This window comes from Panthera pardus, unplaced genomic scaffold (genome assembly GCF_024362965.1).
Source record: "Panthera pardus isolate Hobbes unplaced genomic scaffold, ASM2436296v1 HiC_scaffold_8, whole genome shotgun sequence".
In the NCBI taxonomy this organism is placed as follows: Eukaryota; Metazoa; Chordata; class Mammalia; order Carnivora; family Felidae; genus Panthera; species Panthera pardus.
In genome coordinates this window covers 140,962,606-140,986,866 of record NW_026527013.1, presented here as the reverse complement: position 1 = coordinate 140,986,866, position 24,261 = coordinate 140,962,606, and the positions used below count along the sequence as shown (strand labels likewise).

At 35.8% G+C, this 24,261-nt stretch overlaps 1 pseudogene; it reads right to left on the bottom strand.

Annotated features, from left to right (window-relative positions):
• Positions 1 to 16,548: 16,548 nt before the first annotated feature.
• LOC109269051 (60S ribosomal protein L4-like) lies at positions 16,549 to 17,802 on the bottom strand (annotated as a pseudogene).
• Between the last annotated feature and the right edge of the window lie 6,459 nt (positions 17,803 to 24,261).

Sequence of the window (24,261 nt, the reverse complement as noted above, 5' to 3'; positions counted from 1 at the left end):
TCAATTAATTATTACTGTGATGATGCTAAATACTAACTTTCTGGTTTGCAGTATTTCTACGTTATTAGTTGGCATTCTACTGTAAGGAAGGTTTGAAGGTTTTCTTTCCATTTATTTATTCATTTATTGATTTATGTCAGTGTAGACTTATAGATTTCTATCTTTCCTTAAGGTGCTATGTTTTCCTTAATTATAAAATAAAATCAAAATTTAAAATAACTAAAAATGGAAAGTAAAATAAAATACATGGACCTAGATTTTTACCCAGCGGTAAAATAGCCTCAGAGATAAGATTGTTCTAAGTGAATTTAAAATGAAGTAATATGGCTCTTCAGTCCTGGTAGGATATCCTAAGGCCAAAAAGAACACCATCCCTAAAGCAAATATTTTGGTAGTTATGTTGTTGATGGCAGTATTGGCTGTTGTGATGGCGATTGTGTATGCAATATGGTGTAAAACAAATAAGTAGTTATTTCCAGTTCTGTCCACTGAAAAGGTGGAGGAAACAATGCCAGCGCAATAGCAATGAGCATTCCTAGTACCAGTTCCCGCTAAAATAAATCAGGGATCCTTGGAGAATTAGTGATTCGAAGTCCGAGGCAAGAAATATCCAATATGAATTTGAACAACTTGTCATATCAGAAGGCAACAGTAGCATGTCCAAAAAAACTCAGAAGCCATTAGGATGCCAACTCCCAGAAAATAGCAAAGCAGGTGGCAGGGAGGTGGAGATGGGGAGGTAAACCAATATGATACACTGTACTCTGGGAAGTTTAATCCCAATATGTTAATTACTCTAGAGAGGAGTAGAAACCTAAAGAGTCTATGTTAGAAATTCTAAATTTGCAAGCATTTCATTGAGTTTGAGCATCAGTGATCAGATAGTGGAGTAAAAAAAAGACACTGACATATTTCATTAGAGCATACCCAATGAATGCATGTTCTAGACCTTGGAAACTGGGTTAGGTACTGTCCTGTTATACCCAGTTGTACATATCGCTTTAAGTCTGAGAGGATTCCACACTCTTATAAGACAGTAAACAAAGTAAAAAAGAATAATAATTTATATAATTGTCTCTTAGCAAATACAAGATCTGGAAGCTTCTTCTTCATTCCAAGATGATTAAGTGGAAATATCCAATATGGAGGCTACAACAAAATACAGCAGATGATGGTAATATCACCCAGAACAATGTAAGAGCATAACTCTGAAAATGGTATACTAAAGGAGCTCAAAGAAAAATATTTTCTGACATTATTAATATTTGAGAAAGCATGTATTCTATTTTCGTGTGGTCTATATGTGGTTTTTAAATTTAAATTAAATTTAAAGGAAATTAAAAATTTCTTTCCTCAGTCTCACTAGTCACCTTCCTGTCCCATGTGGCTGGTGGCTACTGCATTGGGCAGAAAAGATGTAGAACATTTCCATCATTGCAGATAGTCCTGGTAGACACTGCTGCACTATACAAAAAAAAAACAGAAAGTGATTTGGGGATGAGAGGTTAAAATAAAAGGGAAGTTAGCTTAAAAAAATTTAAAGTGTGGGGCTCCTGGGTGGCTCAGTCAGTTAAGCATTGGACTCTTGATTTTAGCTCAGGTCGTGATCTCACTGTGAAATCAAGCCCCACACTGGATTCTGTGCTGACAGTGAGGAGCTTGCTTGGGATTCTCTCTCTCCCTCTCTCTCTGGCCCTCCCCTGCTCGTGTGTGCATGCTCTCATTCTCTCTCTCTCTCTGTTTCAAATAAATCAATAAAAATTTTTAAAAAAATAAATGAAAAGTTTAAAATTCCTACTGTCATCCAAGGAGAAAATTAGGTTACTAATGTAACGTAGTAGAAAACTTTTGTTCATCAGAATTCTTAAGGTGTTTTCTCCCTTTCTTTCGAAGAATGATTTAATGAATGACCTCTCCCCCAAAGATCCTTTCTTCTGTCCTGAATTTTCTCTTCTCTTTCTCTCTCTCTCACTTTTCCTCTCTTCCTATCCCTCTCACTTTTCAGGAACATTAACAAAATTCCTTTGTTAGTGTCTGATACCCCTATAAGGAGTGTGCTGCTCTTTATAAAATTAATTGAGAGAATACTCTAATTTACCAATAAAATATCAATCAAAGCCAGGCAATCAAGGATAGGAAGATAATGGTGATCACTGAAGTAATTAAAATGGAATTTTTTAAAAAAAGTACTTTTGTTAATATGCTTACAAAGTTGTATGAACAGATTAAGAATATATATTATAGTTATGATGATATATATTATAGTCATGTTCAAAATTATTCCCCTATTAAGTACATGGTAGGTCTGTACTTCTCTATTCCTCCACCTTCTTGAAACTATTCATGACCTTCTGAATTTCTCTAGCCAATGCAGTGTTAGTGCAAATGATGAGTGTTGTTTCCAGGTGAAAACTTTTAACAAGTGGTGCATGATTTACTACATTCTCTTTGTCCTGCTGTGACAATTATGGAAACATTGTCTAAATAAGCACTAGCCAAATGACATATAATGTGAGTCATATTTGTAATTTAAAATTTTTAGTAGTGAAATTCTAAAAGGAAAAAGAAAAAGGAGATATTAATTTTAATAATATATTTTATTTAACTTATATATCTCAAATATTTCAACATGTAATCAATATAATAATTATACATGGATATTTTCATTTATTTTTAGCATTATGTCATCAGTGTCTGATATGTATTTCATATTTATAGCATATTTCAATTTGAACTAGCCACATTTCAAGCGTTCAGTAACACTGTGTGGCTTGTGGCTTCCCTGTGGCAAAATATAGACTTAGACCAAATATTAGCCAACCTGAGTCCTTAACAATTATAATGAACAGAGATCCCAGATGACCTGAATTGGACATAGAATTTATGAAAAATAAACTTCAGTGGGTTGAGACCATTGAAATTTGGGGGTTCTTTGTTAGCATGGTATAATGTTGCTTGTCCTGATACAATATGTATTTATAAGAATTACTTTAATAACAATGAAATATTTTATATATTCCTGTATTTTTCAAATTTTCTATGATAATTACATCAGTAGGTGAAGGAACAGTCAACAAAAGCTTTAAATACAAAATCTTGTTTTTCAGGAGATTTATATTTTATCAGATATTATTTTCAGGTTAGGATAAGAAGGAGAAAAATTAGAATAAATAAAATAACTTTTGTGTTTGGAAATTCACTCACATGAATCTTGCTAGATGATGGCAGTTATTATTATATTTAATAAAATAGTAACAATTTGAAATTTGTTTTCATTTTGAAATTTCAATTTGAAATTTCATTTCAAAATAGGAAATGAGCTAAGAGATTAAACAAAATCTGTGAGTTAAAAGTCCTTTTGTCTTCCATAAGAAACAATGATAAGAAAACACCATCTTCACTCTCCAGTGTGAAAAGGAAAGTCTCCTTTAGTGTTCTTGTTTGGTATGTGTATAATTTATTTAACAAAAATCCATATGACTAAACTAATAAGAAGCACCTTTATACGCCTGCATTTTACCTGAATGATTTGATAATTGACTGTGGTATCAGTTGTAAGGAAATGGAAAAAGAAATTAAGAACTACTTGTTTTGCTTTCAAAAAGATATGAGGTTATTGAGGTGATTTATACACACACACATATAAAAATAACATATATGTATTTTCTTTCTATCGTGTGTTTATGTGTGTGCATATGTATATATGTGTGTATGTGTACATGTATGTCCATATACCCACATACACAGTTTAGTTACTCAAAACCTAAACTGATAGTTATTAGCAAACTCGCCAGCCTCTCATCTTGAATGGGAATCTTAGTGTTTATATCTTGCTTCTATTAATGTCAACAATTATATATATTATGTGCACATAGTATGCATACATTTATTTGTATGTGATAATTATATATCAGGATAAAATGGGTATATCAGAATAAATAATATATATCAGGATAAAAAATAAAGGAGAAAATTATTGCAGAAAAAAGGAAAACAATAGGGATAAGAAACAAAATTACATGTAAGGTGAATGCACAAAAATGCATGCCATATACATCCTGTGCAACAATAGGTGTGAAGAAAATTTGTTTCCTAACTACCTCCTACTTATGAGCTCAATGAAGGAAACAAAATCATTAACATGTTTCATAATGTTAATAAAATGGAAGCAAACCATTTGTTTTGGATTAAACTGAAAAACATTTCTCTTATGAATCCTCCTAAATGAAATATACTATAGTGAAGAATTTTTTAAGAGCTCTAAAATAAATACATCGACAAAAATTTCATGCTTAGTTTCTTGTTGTATCATGAGAACTGATGGCAAAATATAAAATTGCTTTTGGTAAAACAATTCTATAATATACACAATTTTTGAGGTTAATATAAGAAAAGCTCTCATATTAATATTCATGTTCAAGTTTGGTAGCTCATGAATTTGTCAGTGCTCTTCTGTTTAATTTTTGAGTGACTAAAATGCATTTTCAAAATACTGGATCTTCTCTCTAATAAATGAGAAGCTATGATTCAGCAAAGGCAAATCTTCCTTGGATTCCATCCAAAGGATTTTGTTATTGAATGTACCACTAGAAACTCATTAATTACAATTGTGTTTCACCTGTATATAGTCAGCCTAAGGCTATGTTGTAAACAAACTCTTTGTGGGTATAGTCTCCTATTGGTTCAAATTTTATACATATTCAAGACCAAGTGTGCTGTATTTATAGACCTCTAGTAAATGTCTCATTGACTAATGGAATTGCTGATTGCTCTTCATCTCCTTTACCTTCACCACTACTTGCGTGCTCAATTCTCTCCATGTTCCAGAATCAATTATTAGTTTATACAGAGAGAGCTCTTAGCTTTCCAGAGCCGTGTTATTAAATCTAGATTTGTCCTCATTTCTCTGCTTCTCCTTCACCAGTCAGCCTCTGGTACTGTTTTCCTCTAGGTGGTAAGGTTTTTCAGGGCATGGTCTAACATATGACCTTAATACATACCTTTAAAACTACACTTGATTTTGTTCCTCACTGAGGTAATACATTTTAAATGGTGTTTGATGGGGGAAAACCCATTGTATTGAAAGAGATAATGGGGATAACCATTTATCAGTAGGGCCAATCTCTTGAGTGGAGAAGCCACAGAAGCTTTACTACTTACCTGGTGTCTGTAGACCCAGCCATTAGCTAAAACATTGTCCATGGCATGGAATTTTGAAAACCACTTGAGAACAGTGACTCAGAGCGTGGGTAACTATTTTTATTGGTGATTGAGTTGCTATATATTTATTTTATCTTAATCACTCCACTTAAAGACAAAGATTATTGTTCAGTGCAATCAATGTCTTTTCAGAACATATAAAGCCACTTGTGGAATAAGTTAGCCATCTTTGTTTGGATTACTTAAAAGGGAGATTGTCTTTAAGTTGGTTTCATACAGAACCCTCCAATCCAGGGTTTATGCAGAACTGAGAAGAATATTGAATGTGTTTGCAAGAATAGAGAATTAAAATTCCTTATACAAACAATGGAATGCATTGAAATTATACTTTTTTCTCTTAGGCCATACAAGTTTGATGTTGAATTATTCAATTACAAGAAATGCTAATTTATCAAAAGTTTAGAAAATTGTCACTATCACTCTTATCTAATTTGAAATTCATCTATCCCTAGTGGAAATCTAGTTTCCTGGATATCAAAAACCTTGGGGGGCGGGGATGGTGACAATGGGATGACATGACTTTAATATGCTCCCTAAACCATTTTAAATACTAGTCTCTAGTACCAAAAGAGTTCTGATTTATTCTCATAGACTGTCTAATGCTACACAACCTAAGTGATGGAGGATGGACTATCATAACCAAATGGCAAAGCAATATTAATACTAATGAATATACAAATGAATGTTTAATACAGTAAAAAATATAAGCTAATTTTTCTACCTTTCAAAATACTTTTGTACAGATACGGTTGTTGAAAATGTATGAGCTGGGTGGGTTAGAGGTTAATTGATCCTGGGTTCCTAGTGGATTTCTCATCTTGTCCTGTCAGATGAAGAGCTCTGCAAGATGCAGATTCTTTAACAGGGACAATCCTTCCTGCATGTCTCCAGAAGCTACACTTCAGGAGACATGCAGGTTTCTCCATGATTACCATTAAATATGATGTCAGAATCATCTCTACCTCTTTCCACAAATGTCAAAAGTCCCTCAGCACTAAACACTCTTAGGATCAGTGGACATTGTGGAGATTTTCTGAGTTGCAAAGGCATGGAAGACTGTTTTGTGCCACCCACTAATTTTTGATGGCTTACAAGAGATGTGCCCCTATGCTTCATTCTTTTCAGCTGTCCTGCCTATTAGCATTACAAAGAAAGAGACCTGGGCAAAGCAGACAGGTATGTCTTAGAAAACTCTGGAAGCTTTCTAGCCAATTTAGTAAATTTAGCAGTTCTATTCCTGAGCTCTGCTGTCTGTAACTTTGTCTGAGGAAGACAAGACTTCCCCACCTGAGAGTTGAGTCACGTCCATGAATTAACAGAAATGACACTATGCCAGATGAAAAGGGCACAGCATACTCTTTTTTAAATATCCTCCACCATAAAACCTTTTCCAGACTTGTGACCCCCTGAGAGGAAATGCTTTGCTTTGCCTTGTCCTGAATCTCACTTCATGTAATGTATTTTATTAGGGGTCAAAGCTAATTGCCTTCTAGTTCTGACAGAGTAAAAATTGTGCTAAGCTAGGAACTTTTTAAAAGCCCTGGAGAGCTTTATACAGGACCCAGAGTAAATATATATTCACACAAACAGATACACACCTGCATGTACATATATAATATACACGTATACATATGTGTACATATATGTATTAATCTCTATTATACATTACCATAAAAGCCCTGTTTTGCCCCTATTTTACTGTGTGACCTTGGACATGTTGCTTAGCCTTTATGTCTTCAACTATAAAATAATGTGTTTATGAGACTAAGGTATAAAGTGTCTATTAAAGTGCCTCCTATCAAGAAGGTTTTCAGTAATGATAGCTGCTAACAGTACCTTGCTGAATTTATGCAGCAATGCCAGTGCGGCCTATCTCCTAGGGTTATCATGAGGCTGTGTGAGAGAATTTGTGTGGAAGTATTTTATATACAGGAAAGTGTCATGCAAATGAGATAAAACACTGTTATGGAAGGAGTGTATCAGATGGGGGCTAAAGAAGAATAAAATGAAGAAAACATGACGGGGATGGCACCAGTACTTAGTGTGAATGGGGAGGCGACAAAAGAAAGTCTTGACATCTGCTGCTGTAGTAACCGTTTACGTAATCTACACAGTTTCATGATCTTAGGAAATGATACAACTCCAGTAATGTCCAAAGTGGCAGGAGTAGTGGTTTCGAGCATTATGACATCAATGTGAAGGTAGTACGTGCCACGTTATCAGCCGATGACCTTTTTTTTAAGTTTGCCCCCTTTTCTCTTTCGCGATTAACCTAATGTCTATCACAGTGAAGAGGGAAGCACTGTGGCAAGAGAAACTCAGATGGTTTTGTCGCATGTGAAGTCAGACAAGTCTTTTCTAGTGAAAAAGGATTGTAAAACAGGCCTGGTAGCCTATCATTTGGTGCTGGAGTCTTTTCATCTGATTTCTTGTGTGTTATCTAGTATAGCTTTAGAATTGGATTAAAGGAAGATAAAATTGGAGATTATGTAGTAGTTTGGTGATTACAAACTCTCAGAGAGAAGAGAGCATTATAGTTTCCTAAAGGATTTCATTCGGACAGTCTAGTTTCTTAATTACTAAATGGAATACTTTTTGAAGATAAGAATAACCCAGTATGTAAATATATTGTGGTTATTCTGAATTAAAAATGAAAACAAAAAAATTACACGTTCCTCTCTTACCCTTTACTTTTTCTTAGACTACCATCTTTTCATTTGAATTTGGTTAAATGGTTAAAAAATTTACATGGTCACATAGTTAAATGATTAAACAGTTAAATGGTTAAAATTTCAATGAATGCCATTCATCTTACATAGTCACACTTAGTATGGTTGATAGTATCATCCAATGGTTTTGAAAACTTGCCGTATGCTAAGCACTGTGCTAAATGCTAAGCACTTAAGGATAAGAAAGACTATGTTTCCCATCACTTCCAATGAGCATATGGAATGCTCTCTCAGAGAGAGAGGTAGGCAAATAGATTAAAACTTTAATACAACGTGATAAAAACTGATGTAACAAATGTAAACTCTATAATCAAAATTCTACCGGAGCACAGTCCAGGGGAATAAAAAGTTATTCTTTATAAATTTAATGGGAGTCCAACAAAGTGGTTATTCAGTCAAAGGAGGGGCATCACAGGCAGGTGGTAAAGAGAATTCTACACCGAGATTATCTGAAGCTGAAGGAACAGCAACAAAATGGAGGCATGAGGACACTATTTAATGAGGAAGAAACAAGAAGTTCAGTGTGGTTAGGTTAGGATCTAGGGTGCCCTTGGAAAAGGAAATGGCAGGAACTGAGACTAGTGAGAACTGAAGAGTAGTAAATGCTTTTCTAGGAAATCTGGTTTTCTTTTGAAGGCAAGGATAGGAAGCCGTCACTGGAGGATTCAAAGCAGTAGTGACACCCACAGATTTTCATTAAGGAAGATTGCTCAAGTTGATATGCAGAGACAAGAGAAGTGGTTGAGAGCTGGATCACACGGTGTCCACTCAGTCACTGTAAGTGCTTCGGCGTTTATTCTGGCTGAGATGGAAAGTTTGAGCAAAGGAATGACATGATCTATATCATTTTCAAAGGATAATCCTACCTCCTTGTAGAGAATAAACCATGTAGGTAAGGACAGCAGAAATACCAGTTAGAGGACTAATGCACTTATCCAGGACAGAGGTATTGGTGACTTGGACAAGGGCGGTAGTGATGGTGGAGGCGAGAGGAATACTTGTTTCAGGATATACTTCGAATGCAGAGCTGCTGACTTTAACATGACTGAAAGAACAGGTCTAAGGTTTTTGCCCTGAGCAATTGGAAGAATGGAGTCCTTAGTCTCTGAGATGCTGAAGAGACCCTTTTAGGAAGTGGGATGGTGATATCAGGTGTTCCACTGTGACTTTCAAGATGTCTATAAGCATCTAGGTGTTATGAGTAGAAATTATGAGCAGAAAATGGTTTTTATGAGACCATATTTGGAGGAGAAATCTGGGTTGGGGAAATATAGACTTGAGAATTGTCAGCATTAAACATTTTTTTTCAATGTTTATTTATTTTTTTGAGAGACAGAGAGTGACAGAACATGAGCAGGGGAGGGGCAGAGAGAGAGGGACACACAGAATCTAAAGCAGGCTCCAGGCTCTGAGCTGTCAGCACAGAGCCCGATGCGGGACTCAAACTCATGAACCACGAGATCATGACCTGAGTCGAAGTCAGTCCTCAACCAACTGAGCCACCCAGGTGCCGCTCAGCATTTTTAAACCGAGGAGATGGACCATTTTCCTTGGGAATGAGTGTATATTGAGCAGACGACTGACTCAAGGACTAAGTACTGTAGCATTCCAACATTTGGTGGTTGGAAATAAGAGGATCTGGCAAGGGAGCATGACAAGGAATTGCTAATGTTACTGGCAGGAGGAGAAACACATACTTCACGAATCAAAGAACATGTTTCAGAAAGGAAAGAGAAAAACTACTATGTTAAATGCTATTGATATATGAGGAAGAGAAGAAATGAGAAAAAAAATTTGATCTTATAGTTGTAGACTGTTTGTGACCTTGACCATGGCACTTTGATAATGTGGTGGGGACAACAGCCTGTTTGAAGTAGGTTCAGGAGAAAATTTAAAAAAAGAGGAAGAAGAGAGAATGTCAAAAGCAGTGGAAGGAGAGCTTTGCTCTTAAGAGAGAATAGGGACGGTGACTGGAGGAGATTCTAGTTTTTACAATGAAAGTAATAGAGCTTGCTTGTATGTTGATGGAAGTGATCCTTTCAAGAGGGCAAAGTTGATAATGCAAGACATAAAGATGATCAAAACCTTTGAGTAATTGGAGAGTATAGGATCCATTGTAAAATGGAATCTGATGTTAGAAGCATAGACAAATTTATCCATTATAACAAGAGGGAAAATGTTCATGGGTACCGATGCACCTATGTTGGTATAGTTAAACAATTGCAATAGTCCAGGTGAGAAATGGTGGCCTACATCAAGTTAGTGCATGGAGGTAGAAGTGCACAGATTCAGAAGATATGTAAACAACAGTATGTCCAGGACTTAGCCCTTATTTTGGAGGGCAAAGTGAGAGAAGTCTCCTAAAACTATCTAGTAAATTAATCATCGAGTAAATTGCAATTCAGTTAGCCTAATCTTAGCAAAAGATAAATATTTCTGAGTCATTAACTATAGAAACTAAAGATAGACATAATGGGGGTTAGATTATATATTTTTTAACATGGGAGTTTCTTACATATATTGTATTCAGAAGCCTGAATCTGTTGAAAGAAACAAAGTTCAGGGGACAAGTGAATGGATAATGGAGTAGAGAGAAGAAATTCTTTCAAAAGCTTGTTTTGAGAGCTCAGATGGATGGATGGATAGTATTTGAATAGAGGAAAGGAAGCCACTTTCTTCTGAGATTGCAGACTTTAGAAGTAGATACACACATATGTCTACTGGGGAGAGAAGAAAGAGTCTTAACGTAGTTCTTGACTTATAGTTTCTACTCTGTTTATCACAGACCAGAGATGATTGGACAAAGACGTCCTGGGCAGTGAGAGGTGGATAAGCGCTTGGTATTATTTCTTTGGGAAACAGTAGAAGGAGCAAGCTGAGTAAAAATCAGATACTATAAATTTCTAGTGATACCGGTCTTTCTGTCTATGTAACCATTTTTAGCAGGATTCACAGGCTAGGAATAAGAATGGAAAACCTGATGGCAGGGAGAGAGGGTTCTTGTGGATATGGATTTTAAGGATAATTGACACATATGGGCATGTGGAACAGGACATGAGAGTTAACGTGTTACCTATTACTAACTTACATTTCGTGATGCAACGAAGTTATGAGCATCTCACCAGAAGTTAACACCCATTTCTGAGCTAGTAGTCATATTTCTGTAGTCATTCTTCTAGGATATAGCTTCATCCATTCCTGTCCTCAGCCAGTTGTTCAGAGGAAGATATCTGGTCCAGAGGGAACTGATCCATGGGCTAGGTAATTCAGAATAATTTCCACATCTCCAAGTCAACTGATAAGCAAATGTAATTACAAATTCAGGCTTAATTCTGTTTTATTATATGAAGTAACATATTCACAAGTTCCAGTGATTAGGGCATGGACATCTTTGGGGACCCTTATTTTGTTCACCACAACATCATAACATGACTACTAGTATACCTCAATATTTAAGATCTCATATAAGATTTAATAAAAATACTATTCCACAACGTGTGAATATTCTAATGTACTCTTTCTTTAAGATTCCTGCAGATTTTTGTACAACTTATATTTTAATGGTTTCTCTAGTGCTGAGTTCTATTTCTACTAAAATGCTTCTGAGTTCAACCCTTTGTGTTTCTATTTTGCATTATGCCAGACAAAATGGGAAATGCGAATTTTGGGATTGAGGGTGGGAGTGAAGGAGAGAGATGGTAGGTAAAATTAAACAAAAAAGTCAGTCTCACAAAGCTTATGGGTATAGAAGACTTTACTAAAGATTCGGTAAAACTGAGGGGAAGAGGACATAATGGTGGCAATTATATAGCCAATATCAAATATTTTAAAATTGAACATCTTTAGTCTCAAAAGTTATTTCATTCACCCTATCCCCAGGGATTTTTACTTTTCTCTTTCTTTGTTCACTTGTTAATTTTTAAGAATTTTAACTCCAGTATAGTTAACATACAATGTTATGTTAATTTCAGGTGTACAATATAGTAATTCAAGAATTCTATACGTTACTCAGTGCTCATCATGATAAGTGTACTCTTAATCCCCTTCACCTATTTCACCCATCCTCCCACCCACCTCCTCTGTGGTAACCATCAAGAGCCTGTTTTTTGTTTGTTTGTTTGTTTGCTTGTTTTTGTTTTTGAATTTATATTTTATTTTTTACTTTTTAAAAATATGATTTATTGTCAAGTTGGCTAACATACAGTGTATATGTATATATACATGTGTATATACAGTGTGATCTTGGTCTTGGGGGTAGATTCCTGAGATTCATCACTTAAAAACAACACCAAGTGCTCATCCCAACAAGTGCACTCCTCAATGCCCATCGCCCATTTTCCCCTCTCCCCCAGCCCCCCACCAACCCTCAGTTTGTTCTCTGTACTTAAGAGCCTGTTTTTTGATTTGTCTCTTTTTTGTTGTTGTTTATTTTATTTCTTAAATTCCACATGAGTGAAGTATGGTATTTGTCTTTCTCTAACTGACTTATTTCACTTAGCATTATACTCTCTAGGTCCATCTATGTTGTGAATGGCAAGATTTCATTCTTTTTTCTGGCTATGTAATATTCCATCACACACACTTGCATGTGCGAGCGTGCGCGCACACACACACACACACACACACACACACACACACACACCCCAAATCTTCTTTATGCATTCATCTACTGATGAACATTTAAGTTGCTTTCATATCTTGGCTACTGTAAATGATGCTGCAATAAAAATATTGGTGCATATATCTTTTGAAATTTCTTTGGGTAAATATCCAGTAGTGGAATTACTGGATCATATGGTAATTCTATTTTTAATTTTTTGAAGAACATCCATACTGTGTTCCACAGTAGTTATACCAGTTTGCATTTTGCCAACAGTGCATGGGGGTTTCTTTTTCTTCACATCTTTGACAACACTTATTGTTTCTTGTGTTTTTGATTTTAGTTATTTGACAGCTGTAAGGTGATCTCTCATTGTGGTTTTGATTTGCATTTCTCTGATGTGGAGCATTTTTTCATGTGTCTGTTGGCAATCTGGATGTCGTCTTTGGAGAAATGTCTGTTGTGTCTTCTGCCCATTTTTTAATTGGATTATTTGTTTGTGTGTTGAGTTTTATCAGTTCTTTATATATTTAGGATACTAAACCTTTATCAGATATGTCATTTGCAAATGTCTCTTCCCATTAAATAGGTTGTATTTTAGTTTTGTTGACTGATTCCTTTGCTGTGCAGAAACTTTTTATTTTCATGTAGTCCTAATAGTGTTTTGTTTGTTTTGTTTCCCTTACTTCAGGAGACATATCTAGAAAAATGTTGCTACAGCCAATGTCAGAGAAATTATTGCCTGTGCTCTCTTCTAGGATTTTTATGTTTTCAGGTCTCACATTTAGGTCTTTAATCCATTTTGAGTTTATTTTTGTGTATGGTATAAAAATTGGCTTAGTTTCAGTCTTTTGCATGTAGCTGTCCAGTTTTCCCAACACTATTTGTTGAAGAGACTGTCTTTTTCCACTGCATATTTTTGCCTTCTTTGTCAAAGGTTAATTGACTATATAGTCACGGGTTTGTTTCCAGGCTATTTTGTTCCATTGATCTATGTGTCTATTTTTGTGCCAGTACTATACTGTTTTGATTACTATAAATGTATAGTATATCTTGAAATCTGGGATTGTGATACCTCTAGTTTTGTTCTTTTTCAAGATTGCTTTGGCTATTATAGGTCTTTTGTGGTGCCATACAAATTGTAGGATTATTTGTTCTAGTTCTGTGAAAAAATGCTATTGGTATTTTGATAGAGATTGTATTAAATCTATAGATTACTTTGGGTAGTATGGTCATTGTAATAATATTTTTCTTCCAATTCATGAACATGGAATATCTTTGTGTCATCGTCACATTTTTTCACCAGTGTTTCATATTTTTCAGAATATAGGTCTTTCAGCTCTTTGGTTAAGTTTATTCCTATTTTATTATTTTTAGTGCAATTGTAAATGGGATTGGTTCCTTAATTTTTCTTTCTACTACTTCATTTTTAGTGTAGAAATGCAATGGGTTTCTGTATATTGATTTTGTATCCTGTGACCTAGTGAATTCATTTATCATTTCTAGTAGGTTTGTTTGTTTGTTTTGGTGGAGTCTTTAGGGTTTTCTATATAGTGTCATGTCATCAACAAATAATGAAAGTTTTCTTCTTCCTTACTCATTTGGATGTCTTTTATTCCTTTTATTGTCTGATTTCTGTGGCTAGGATTTCCAATACTATGTTGAATAAAAGTGGTGACAATGGACATCCTGTCTTGTTCCTGATCTTTAGGGAAAATCTTTGTTTTTTACCAATGGAGTATGATATTAGCTGTGGGTTTTTCATATATGATCTTTATTTTGTTGAGGTATGTTCCCTTTAAATCCACTTTGTTGAGGGTTTTTATCATAAATGGATGTTGTACTTTGTCAAATGCTTTTTCTGCATCTATTGATGCATTGATCATATGGTTTTTATCCTTTCTGTTATTTATGTAATGTATCATGTTGATTGATTTGTGAATATTGAACCACCTTTGCAGCCAGGCAATAAATCCTACTTGATCATTGTGAATGATCTTTTTAAATGTATTGTTGAATTCAGTTTGCTAATATTTTGTTGAGGATTTTTGCATCTATGTTCATCAGAGATATTGGCCTGTAGTTCTCTTTTTTTGTAGTGTTTTTTTAAATCTGGTTTTGGTATCAAGGTAATGCTGGCCTGATAGAATGAATTTGAATGTTTTCCTTCCTCTTCTATTTTTTGAAATAGTTTGAGAAGAATACATATTAACTCTTCTTTAAATTTTGGTAGAGGGGCACCTGGGTGGCTCAGTCTAACTTCAGCTCAGGTCATGATCTCACAATTTGTGGGTTCAAGCCCCAGGTTGAGCCCTGCATCAGGCTCTGTGCTACAGCTTAGAGCCTGGAGCCTGCCTTGGATTCTGTTGTCTCCTTCTCTTTCTGCCCCTCCCCCACTCGCACTGTGTCTCTCTCTGTCTCTTGAAAATAAATAAATGTAAAAAAAATTAAAATAAATGAGTAAATAAATAAATTTTTGTAGAATTCAACTGTGAAGACATCTGATTCTGGACTTTTGTTTGGAATGTTTTTTTTTTTACTATGGATTTGATTTTATTGCTGGTAATTGGTCTGTTCAGATTTTGCATTTCTTCCTGATTCAGTTTTGGGAGGTTATATGTTTTTAGGAATTTATCCATTTTATTCTAGTTGGCCCAATTTGTTAACATATAATTTTTGTAACATTCTCTTATAACCCTTTTTATTTCTGTGGTGTCAGTTGTTATTTCTCCTCTTTCATTTCTAATTTTGCTTATTTGAGCACTTTTTTTGTTGTTGTTTTTTTTTGTTTCTTTTTTTTTATGAGTCTGGCTACAATTTTTTTATTTACTTTTTTATCTTTTCAAGGAACCAGATTCTGGTTTCATTGATCTGTTCTATTGCTCTTTTAGTTTCTATTTTATTTGTTTCTTCTCTAATATTCATTATTTTCTTTATTCTGTTGGCTTTGGGGTTTGTTTGTTCTTTTTCTACCTCCTTTATGTGTGAGGTTAGGTTGTTTATTTGCGATTTTTCTTGCTTCTTGAGGTAGACCTCTAGTGCTATAAACTCCCCACTTAGGACAGCTTTTGCTGCATCCTGAGGACTTTGGACCATTGTGTTTTCATTTTCACTTATTTCCGTATATCTTTTGATTTCCTCTTTGATTTTTTGGTTGACCCATTCATTGTTTGGTAGCATGATATTTAACCTCCATGTATTTTTACTCTTTCCAGATCTTTTCTTTGTGATAATTTCTAGTTTCATAACATCATGTTCAGAGAAGATGCATGGTATGACATCAATCTTTTTAGCACTTGCAAAGAATCTGTATTCTGCTGTTTTAGGATGGAATGTTCTGAATATATCTGTTAGATCCATCTGATCCAAAGTGTTATTCAGAGCTACTGTTTCCTTTTTGATTTTCTGTTTGGATGATTGATCCATTGAAGAAAGTGGGGTGTTAAAATTCCCTACTATTATTGTATTACTATCAATTACTTCCTTTATGTTTGTTATTATTTGCTTTATATATTTGGGTGCTCCCATGTTGGACGCATAAATATTTATAATTGGTATAGCTTCTTGTTGGACTGTTCCCTTTATTTTTATGTAGTCCCCTTCTTCAACTCTTGTTACAGTCTTTGGTTTAAAATCTAGTTTGTCCAATATAAGTATTGCTACCCTAGCTTTCTTTTCACTTTCATTTGCATGGTAAGTGCTTTTCCATCTCTTACTTTCAATCTGCATATCTCTTTAGGTCTGAAATGAGTCTCTTGTAGGCAGTAGATAGATGGGTCTTGCTTTTTAATCCATTCCATCACCCTATGTCTTTTGATTGGAATGTTTAGTCTATTTATTTATTTATTTTTGTTGGTGTTTCGATTTGGTTTTGGTTTGGGGTTTTTGTTGTTGTTGTTGTTGCTGTTATTGTTGTTTGTTTTTCTTTTGACCAAATCTTTATTCAAAATTAGCTGTTCATAATGATTTGACTTCTACAGAAAAAACAAATGTAAGTTTCTATGCAGCAGGCTTCCTTTCTTCTATGGTGGGTTTCTTTTCAGCAGACTTCTTAGCTGCTGGTTTCTCAGTAGCTGCAGCCTTTTTTCCTACTAAAGGTTTCTTCTGCTTCTTAACACCAACAGCCTTCTTTCCTTTCTTCTCTACCACAGATCTTTCGCCTGGATCCCCCTTCTCATCTGATTTGGCTCCTAAGGCTACTGCTGCCTTATCCATCGGAGTTTGTGATTCTTGGCTGGGCGAAGAATGGTGTTATATATAGTGCATGGTCTTTGCATATGGGTTTAGCTTCAATATGATTCTCAGGTTTTCTGTGGACTTCAGGACTCTGTGATGAATCTTCTTGCATGGTACTCAGAGGGCTCTTTGGATCTCTGAGCTTTTCAAGATTCTGCTAAGGTCTGTGTTAAGTGTCTTATGCATGGAAGTAGGCAGCCTTACACCAAGTGCCATACAGATCATCTAACTTGCAGAAAGCACTTTCAGTCCAAGTGCAGAAATGTCCTACGTGCCCAGCAGGAGCAAGTTTCAAAATGTTCAGTTTGCTTGCATTAAGTAATTCCAGGGGTGTTTCTGAAGGTCTTGATACTGTTGTCCTCATTATACATGATACAAGGTCCCCTGCACTGGATATGACGACAGTTCTTCATCTTGCCTTTGCCAGCTCTCATTTGCTGAGAGGCATAGACCTTTTTCATATCATTCCAGGCTTTAAGTTTCTTAAGAAGCAAAACAACCTCTTTGATCTTCTTGTAGCCTTCACCTTTATCTTTAACCACCAAAGAAAGTTCAGGAACTTCCTTAGTATAATGACTTTTAGAATGACCAGTGCTGGTAGGGTTGAGGCAGCCAGGGCAGAGCAGATGGCATATTGCTTCTGTGTTATGTTTACTCTGAGGTGCCAATGGTGGACTAATTTGGTTGGTACAAACATGTGGCCCCCATGACACATATTTCCAGAAGCACCCTGGCTGCAACAGTGAGTCCCATGCCTCAAACTCTGGGAATTCAAGCCATGGTTCTGCCAGTACTGGTTTGATGACCTGCTAATTCATTGACAGCATATGACTGTCTGTTGTTTTTGTGCAAGTTGGTGTGAACAAAGTTCACAATATCAGGTTTAATGGAAGCCTTGAATACAGCAGGCAAAGTAACATTTTTGCCAGATGACATTCCCTTTTCAGAATACACTGATGTCAGTGGGCAAGCAGTTGTCATTCTGGGAAGAGGAGAGGGCCACACTCCTCTCAATCCCGAGGCTCCTAGGGAAAGTGTTTGGTTTATTTAAATTCAAAGTAATTATTGACAGGTGTGTGCTTAAAGTGATTATCGATACGTGTGTGCTTACTGCCATTTTGTTACTTGTGTGGTTGCTTTTGTAGTTCTTCCTTCCTTTCTTCTCTTCCTCTCTATTCTTAGAGTTTGCTGGCTGTCTTTGGTGATATACTTGGATTCCTTCCTCTTTATTTTTTGCATATCTGTTACTGGTTTTTGATTTGTAGTTACCACTAGGTTTATATATAACATTTTATGCATATAGCTGTCTATATTGTTGATGGTCACTTAAGTTTGAACCCATTCTTTACTCTCCCCCCTCCCCATTTTAGGTATATGGTGCCATACTTTACATCCTTTTGTAAATTCCTTGACTGATTTCTATAGGTTTACTTAATTTTAGTACTTTCGTGTTTCCTACTTTTCTTACTTCTGCTTATGGTCTTTCCTTTTCACTCAGAGTCCTCTTATTTTTAAAACATTTTTTTAACGTTTATTCATTTTTGAGAGACAGAGAGAAACACTGTGAGCAGGGGGGAGGGGCAGAGAGAGAGGGAGACACAGAATCTGAAGCAGACTCCAAGTTCTGAGCTGTCAGCCCAGAGCCCGATGCAGGGCTTGAAGCCATGAACTGTGAGATCATGATCGCTGAGAGTTCTGGTAACACTAGTTTAGTGGTTATGAATTCCTTTAACTTTTGTTTTTCTGGGAAACATCTTCTCTCTCCTCTTCTGAATGATATCCTTGCTGAATCAAGTATTCTTGGCTGCAGGTTTTTTCTATCATCACTTTGAATATATCATGCCACTCCTGTCTGGGCTGCAAAGTTTCTGCTAAAAAATCTGCTGATAGCCTTATGGGGATTCCCTTGTATATAACTGTTTTCTTTTCTCTTGCTGCTTTTAAAATTCTACCCTTATCACTGCTTTTTACCATTTTAATTACTGTGTGACTTGGTGTGGACCTCCATGGGTTGATTTTACTGGAGGCTTCCTAGATGTGGATTTCTGTTCTCTTGCCCAGATTTGGGAACTTTTCAGCTATTATTTCTTTAAGTAAATTTTCTGCTCCCTTTTCTCTCTCTTCTCTGTCTGGAATCACTTTAATGTGAATTTTGTTACACTTGCTGGTGTTGCTGAGTTCCCCAAGTCTATATTTACTTACTTATTGTTATTTTTTGTTCTCTTTCTTGTTCAGCTTGATTTCCAATAGTCTCTCCTCCTCAGGTTGCTGATCCATTCTTCTGCTTCTCCCAGTCTACTTTTTATTCCATCTAATGTATTTTTAACTTCACTTAAGTTTTACATCTCTGATTGGTTCTTTGGTTCTTTTTTTTTCTTTTTTATGTTTTCTATCTCTTTCTTGAGGGTCTCACTGAGGTCTTCCACTGTTTTCTCAAGTCCAGTGAGAATCTTTATGACCATTACCTTAAATTCTCTATCAGACATATTACTTACTTCCATTTTGTTTAGCTCTATTGGTGTGATTTTGTCCTATTCTTTCATTTGGGATGTGTTCCTTGCCTCCTCATTTTGTCTAGCTATCTGTGTCTCTTTCTGTGTGTTAGGAAAGTTAGCAGTGTCTCCTACTCTTGAAAGTAGTGGCTTTATGAAGAAGTCCTGTAGTGCCCTGCAGTGCAGTGTTCCCTGTTCACCGGAACCTTGTGCTTCAGGGATGTCTCCTGTGTGTGTTGCATGCACCCTATTGTTGTGGACGAGCTGCATTTACCTTTAGTTCAGTCATCTGCAATTGCTCTCTTTGTTGTGGGCAGGGTTTGGTCCCTGTATTGGTAGCTGGCCAATCTTCCCAGAGCTGTTTTCTATTGGCAGTGTCATGGTATAAGGTTTCTTGGCTTCTGGCAATCTACTAGGGCTTTCCCTTCCCTCTTGTTCCTCCCACCTATTTCATTATCATGAAGAAACAAAAAGAGAAGAGAGAAGGACTATTTTTTCTCTGCTTTTCTTTATACATTTCATTCTGAGGCTAGTTGTCTTATACCCAAATTAGAAAATATTGTTGAAGTGATTCTTAGGGATTATGGTCAAGTTTGAAATCTATCTATCCCATTTGAATAAGAATAAATTTTTGCAGTTCTAGAAGTCTCCAGTTCTCAGTTAACTTGCTGCTAGGCTAGTAACCTTCATAAGGTGAACTGTTGTTGATCAATTTCAGTATAATAATTATAGAAGATCTTCTGGAAATATTTAAGAAAAAGGATAATTTCATTTTATTTTATTCTTGTGCAGTGTGCTAGACACTATTTTAGCTTTATGTATAATAGACTTATTGTACCTTCTGTGTTCTTTAGTAATACAACAAAAATTGCATCTTCATAAAGCATTTCATATTACAAAAATAAAAATGTAATTTAAAAAATGACATTAAATACGTTAGGTATAGAAGGCAGTGTTTTGAGGAAACAGTTTTATCTTTGTAAAACTTTCCCCATAATGAAATATTTATATGGTTTTAACATTATAACTTCATGTCAAGAAACTTAGTTAATGAAAGTCAAGTGGAAAAAAATGCAAATTAATTATTATTCAAAATGTCAGAGTAAATTTATATGCAAAACTAAAATATTTAGGATTAAAATTCATCTTTAAATTGGATTCTAAGTATAAATAAGATGCATATATTATGAACTGCAGTTGGTTAGTAGGGAGAAGTATAAATGATCACAATCTTAGATAATTACCTCAGTAGGGCATACAGTCCTTTTCAATAACTCAACACTGATACTCCTTTCAATTTTTAAGAAACTATCTTTGATACATTTATGTTGTTTGGTATTTCTAGGGAATCCTGTCACGTTGTTTAGATCTTTATAAGAACTTTGAGATGTCGTTATTAGTAAGAGAACTATATAGCATTAAATTTTAAGCATAAACAATATTCCCAGAACTTCATGAAGATTAGAGTCAGGCTTCCCAATAGCCATTCACAGGACTAGACCTGAATGAAACTGTCCTGGGCAACAGTGAGACACTGCAAGTTTGTCTTTGCCATCCAACTTTTTCTTCTTCCCAGGACCCCTACAGACCTGGTTTATTTGAGCCTGTGGCCCCAGAAAGCATCCCACATTGCAGAACTACCACAATTTACCATAGATTCTTTAGCCATACCTGCAGAGCCACCTCAATATAAAACTTCTACTTTTTCCATGTGTATTTGTGTCTAGAATGTAATTAAGATTTAGGCACACCCAATTGATTTGCTTTCAGTAGTCTGTAAAAACTAATTTGGCCAAGATACAAATAGGTTTGGTGAGTTTCTGCAGCATTGACCATTTTTTTCTGCCACTTGTGCCTTTCTTCTTTTTTTTTTTTTTCTTTTGGAAACAGTTTTATTGAGACAGAAGGTAAACCATCCCCCATCCCCTTTCTATTCTGATGCCACAAGTTGTAATGAAATATTGGCAATAGGAGGAGCAGTTGGGAATTGTAGTGAATCCCCTGAAGTTTACTTCCAAAGTTACTCAAAATCGTGTTGCACATACATGCCATTCATGAAAACACAATGTGTCCTACTAGAGTGTAAATAATATTCACCCCACTGTATCTTACATTTCTTTTAAGATCACGGTGTCTTGCTTAGTCATCTAATATTTAATACTGGTGTTTTAGAGTAATTCTTCCCAAGAGATTTAAACTATCGCTCTTGGGGCACCTGGGTAGCTCAGTTAGTCAAGCATCCGACTTCAGATCAGGCCATGACCTCACCACTCATGGGTTTGAGCCCCGCATCGGCTCTGTACTAATAGCTCAGAACCTGGAGCCCACTTCAGATGCTGTGTCTCCCTCTCTCTGCCCCTCCCCCACCTCTTTCTCTCTCTCTCTCTCTCTCTCTCAAAAATAAATAAACATTAAAAATTTTTTTTTAAATTGTTGCTCTCAATTTTCCTAGTGAAATCGCCTCTCACCATTCCCTATTCAGACGGCTAATTCTCCCACAGTGGCTATATATAATTACTTGTAGTTTTTACTGATGTTTGTTTTTAACTGTAGTTTAATATACGACCTATACATTTTTAATAATTATGGTGACTTGCATTTATACACCATCGTTCACCTTGAAAGATCCCAAAGCACCTTTCCAAACTATACACTTCTCACATAAATAAATGCCAGGCAACATTAAGGATGATGGAAACAGCCAGTCACACAATTAACATGCTGTTTACCTAACTCCTGAAAAATATAGATGCTTCCCAAGACCCGAGCTAATATCAATCATAGGAGATGCTTCACTGAACACCATGCCACAGGCTGATATCATCTCTCACTATTGACATAAGCCACTTTTTTATTAATTTATTTTTTAATTTACATCCAAGGTAGTTAGCATATAGTGCTATAATGATTTCAGGAATAGATTCCAGTGATTCATCCCCTGTGTATAATACCCAGTGCTCATCCCAACAAGTGTCTTCCTTAATGCCACTTACCCATTTAGCCTCTCCCCCACCCCCAGAAACCCTCAGTTTATTTTCTGTATTTAAGTCTCTTATGTTTTGTCCCCCTCCTTGTTTTTAGATTTCTTTTTTTGCTTCCCTTCCCTTATGTTCATCTGTTTTGTATATTAAAGTCCTCATATGGGTGATGTCATATGATATTTGTCTTTCCCTGATTAACTAATTCGCTTAGCATAATACCCTATAGTTCCATCTAGATGCAAATGGCAGGATTTCATTCTTTTTGATTACTGAGTAATACTCCATTGTGTGTGTGTGTGTGTGTGTGTGTGTGTGTGTGTGTGTGTGTGCGTGCGTGTGTGTATTGGGAAGACACGCCATGGCTTCTTTATCCATTCATCCATCGATGACATTTGGGTTCATTCCATACTTTAGATATTGTCAATAGTGCTGCTATAAACATTGGAGTACATATGCCCCTTCGAAACAGCACACCTGTATCCCTTAGATAAATACCTAGTAGTGCAATTGCTGGGTCATAGGGTAATTCTATTTTTAATATTTTGAGGAACCTCCATACTGTTTTCCAGAGTGGCTGCACCAGCTTGCATTCCCACCAGCAGTGCAAAACAGGTCCTCTTTCTCTACATGGTCACCAACATCTGTTATTGCCTGAGTTATTTATTTAAGCCATTCTGACTGGTGTGAGGTGGTATGTCATTGTGGTTTTAACTTGTATTTCCCTGATGATGAGTGATGTTGACCTTTTCTCGTGTGTCAGTTGGCCATCTGGATGTCTTCTTTGAAGAAAAGTCTATTTATGTCTTTTGCCCATTTCTTCACTGGATAATTTGTTTTTTGAGTGTGGGGTTTGATAAGTTCTTTATAGATTTTGGATACTAACGCTGTATCTGAAGGGTCACTTGCAAATATCTTTTCCCATTCTGTTGATTGCCTTTTAGTTTTGCCGATGGTTTCATTCACTGTGCAGAAGGTTTTTATCTTGATGAGGTCCCAGTAGTTCATCTTTTGTTTCCCTTGCCTCTGGAGATGTGTTGAGTAAGAAGTTGCTGTGGCCAAGGTCAAAGAGGTTTTTGCCTGTTTTCTCTTCTATGATTTTGATGGCTTCCCATCTTATGTTTAGGTCTTTCATCCTTTTGGGTTTATTTTTGTGTATGGTGTAAGAAAGTGGTCCAGGTTCATTCTTCTGCATGTTGCTGTCCAGTTTTCCCTGCACCATTTGCTGAAGAGACTCTCTTTATTCAATTGAATATTCTTTCCTGCTTTGTCAAAGATTAGTTGGCCATACATTTGTGGGTCCATTTCTGGATTCCCTATTCTGTTCCATTGATCTGCGTGTCTGTTTTTGTGTGAGTACCATACTGTCTTGATGATTACAGCTTTGTAATACGTCTTGAAGTCTGTGATTGTGATGCCTTCCACTTTGGTTTTCTTTTTCAGGATTGCGTTAGCTATTTTGGGTCTTTTTTTGGTTACATACAAATTTTAGGATTATTTCTTCTAGCTCTGTGAAGAATTCTGGTGTTATTTTGATAGGTATTGCATTGAATATGTACATTGCTTTGGGTAACATTGACATTTTTACAATATTTGTTCTTCGAATCTATAAGCATGGAATATTTTTCCTTTTTTTTTTTTTTTTGGTGTTGTCTTCAATTTCTTTCATAAGCTTTCTATAGTTTTCAGTGTATAGATTTTTCAACTCTTTGGTTGGATTTATTCCTAGGTATTTTATGGGTTTTGGTGCAATAGTAAATGGGATTGATTCCTTGATTTCTCTTTCTGTTGCTTCATTATTGGTGTATAGGAATGCAACCAATTTCTGTGCATTGATTTTATACCCTGCGACTTTGCCGAATTCAGTTCTAGCAGTTTTTTGGTGGAATCTTTTGGGTTTTCCATATAGAGTATCATGTCGTCTATGAAGAGTGAAAGTTTGACTTCCTCTTTGCTGATTTGGATGCCTTTTATTCCTTTGTGTTATCTGATTGCTGAGGCTATGA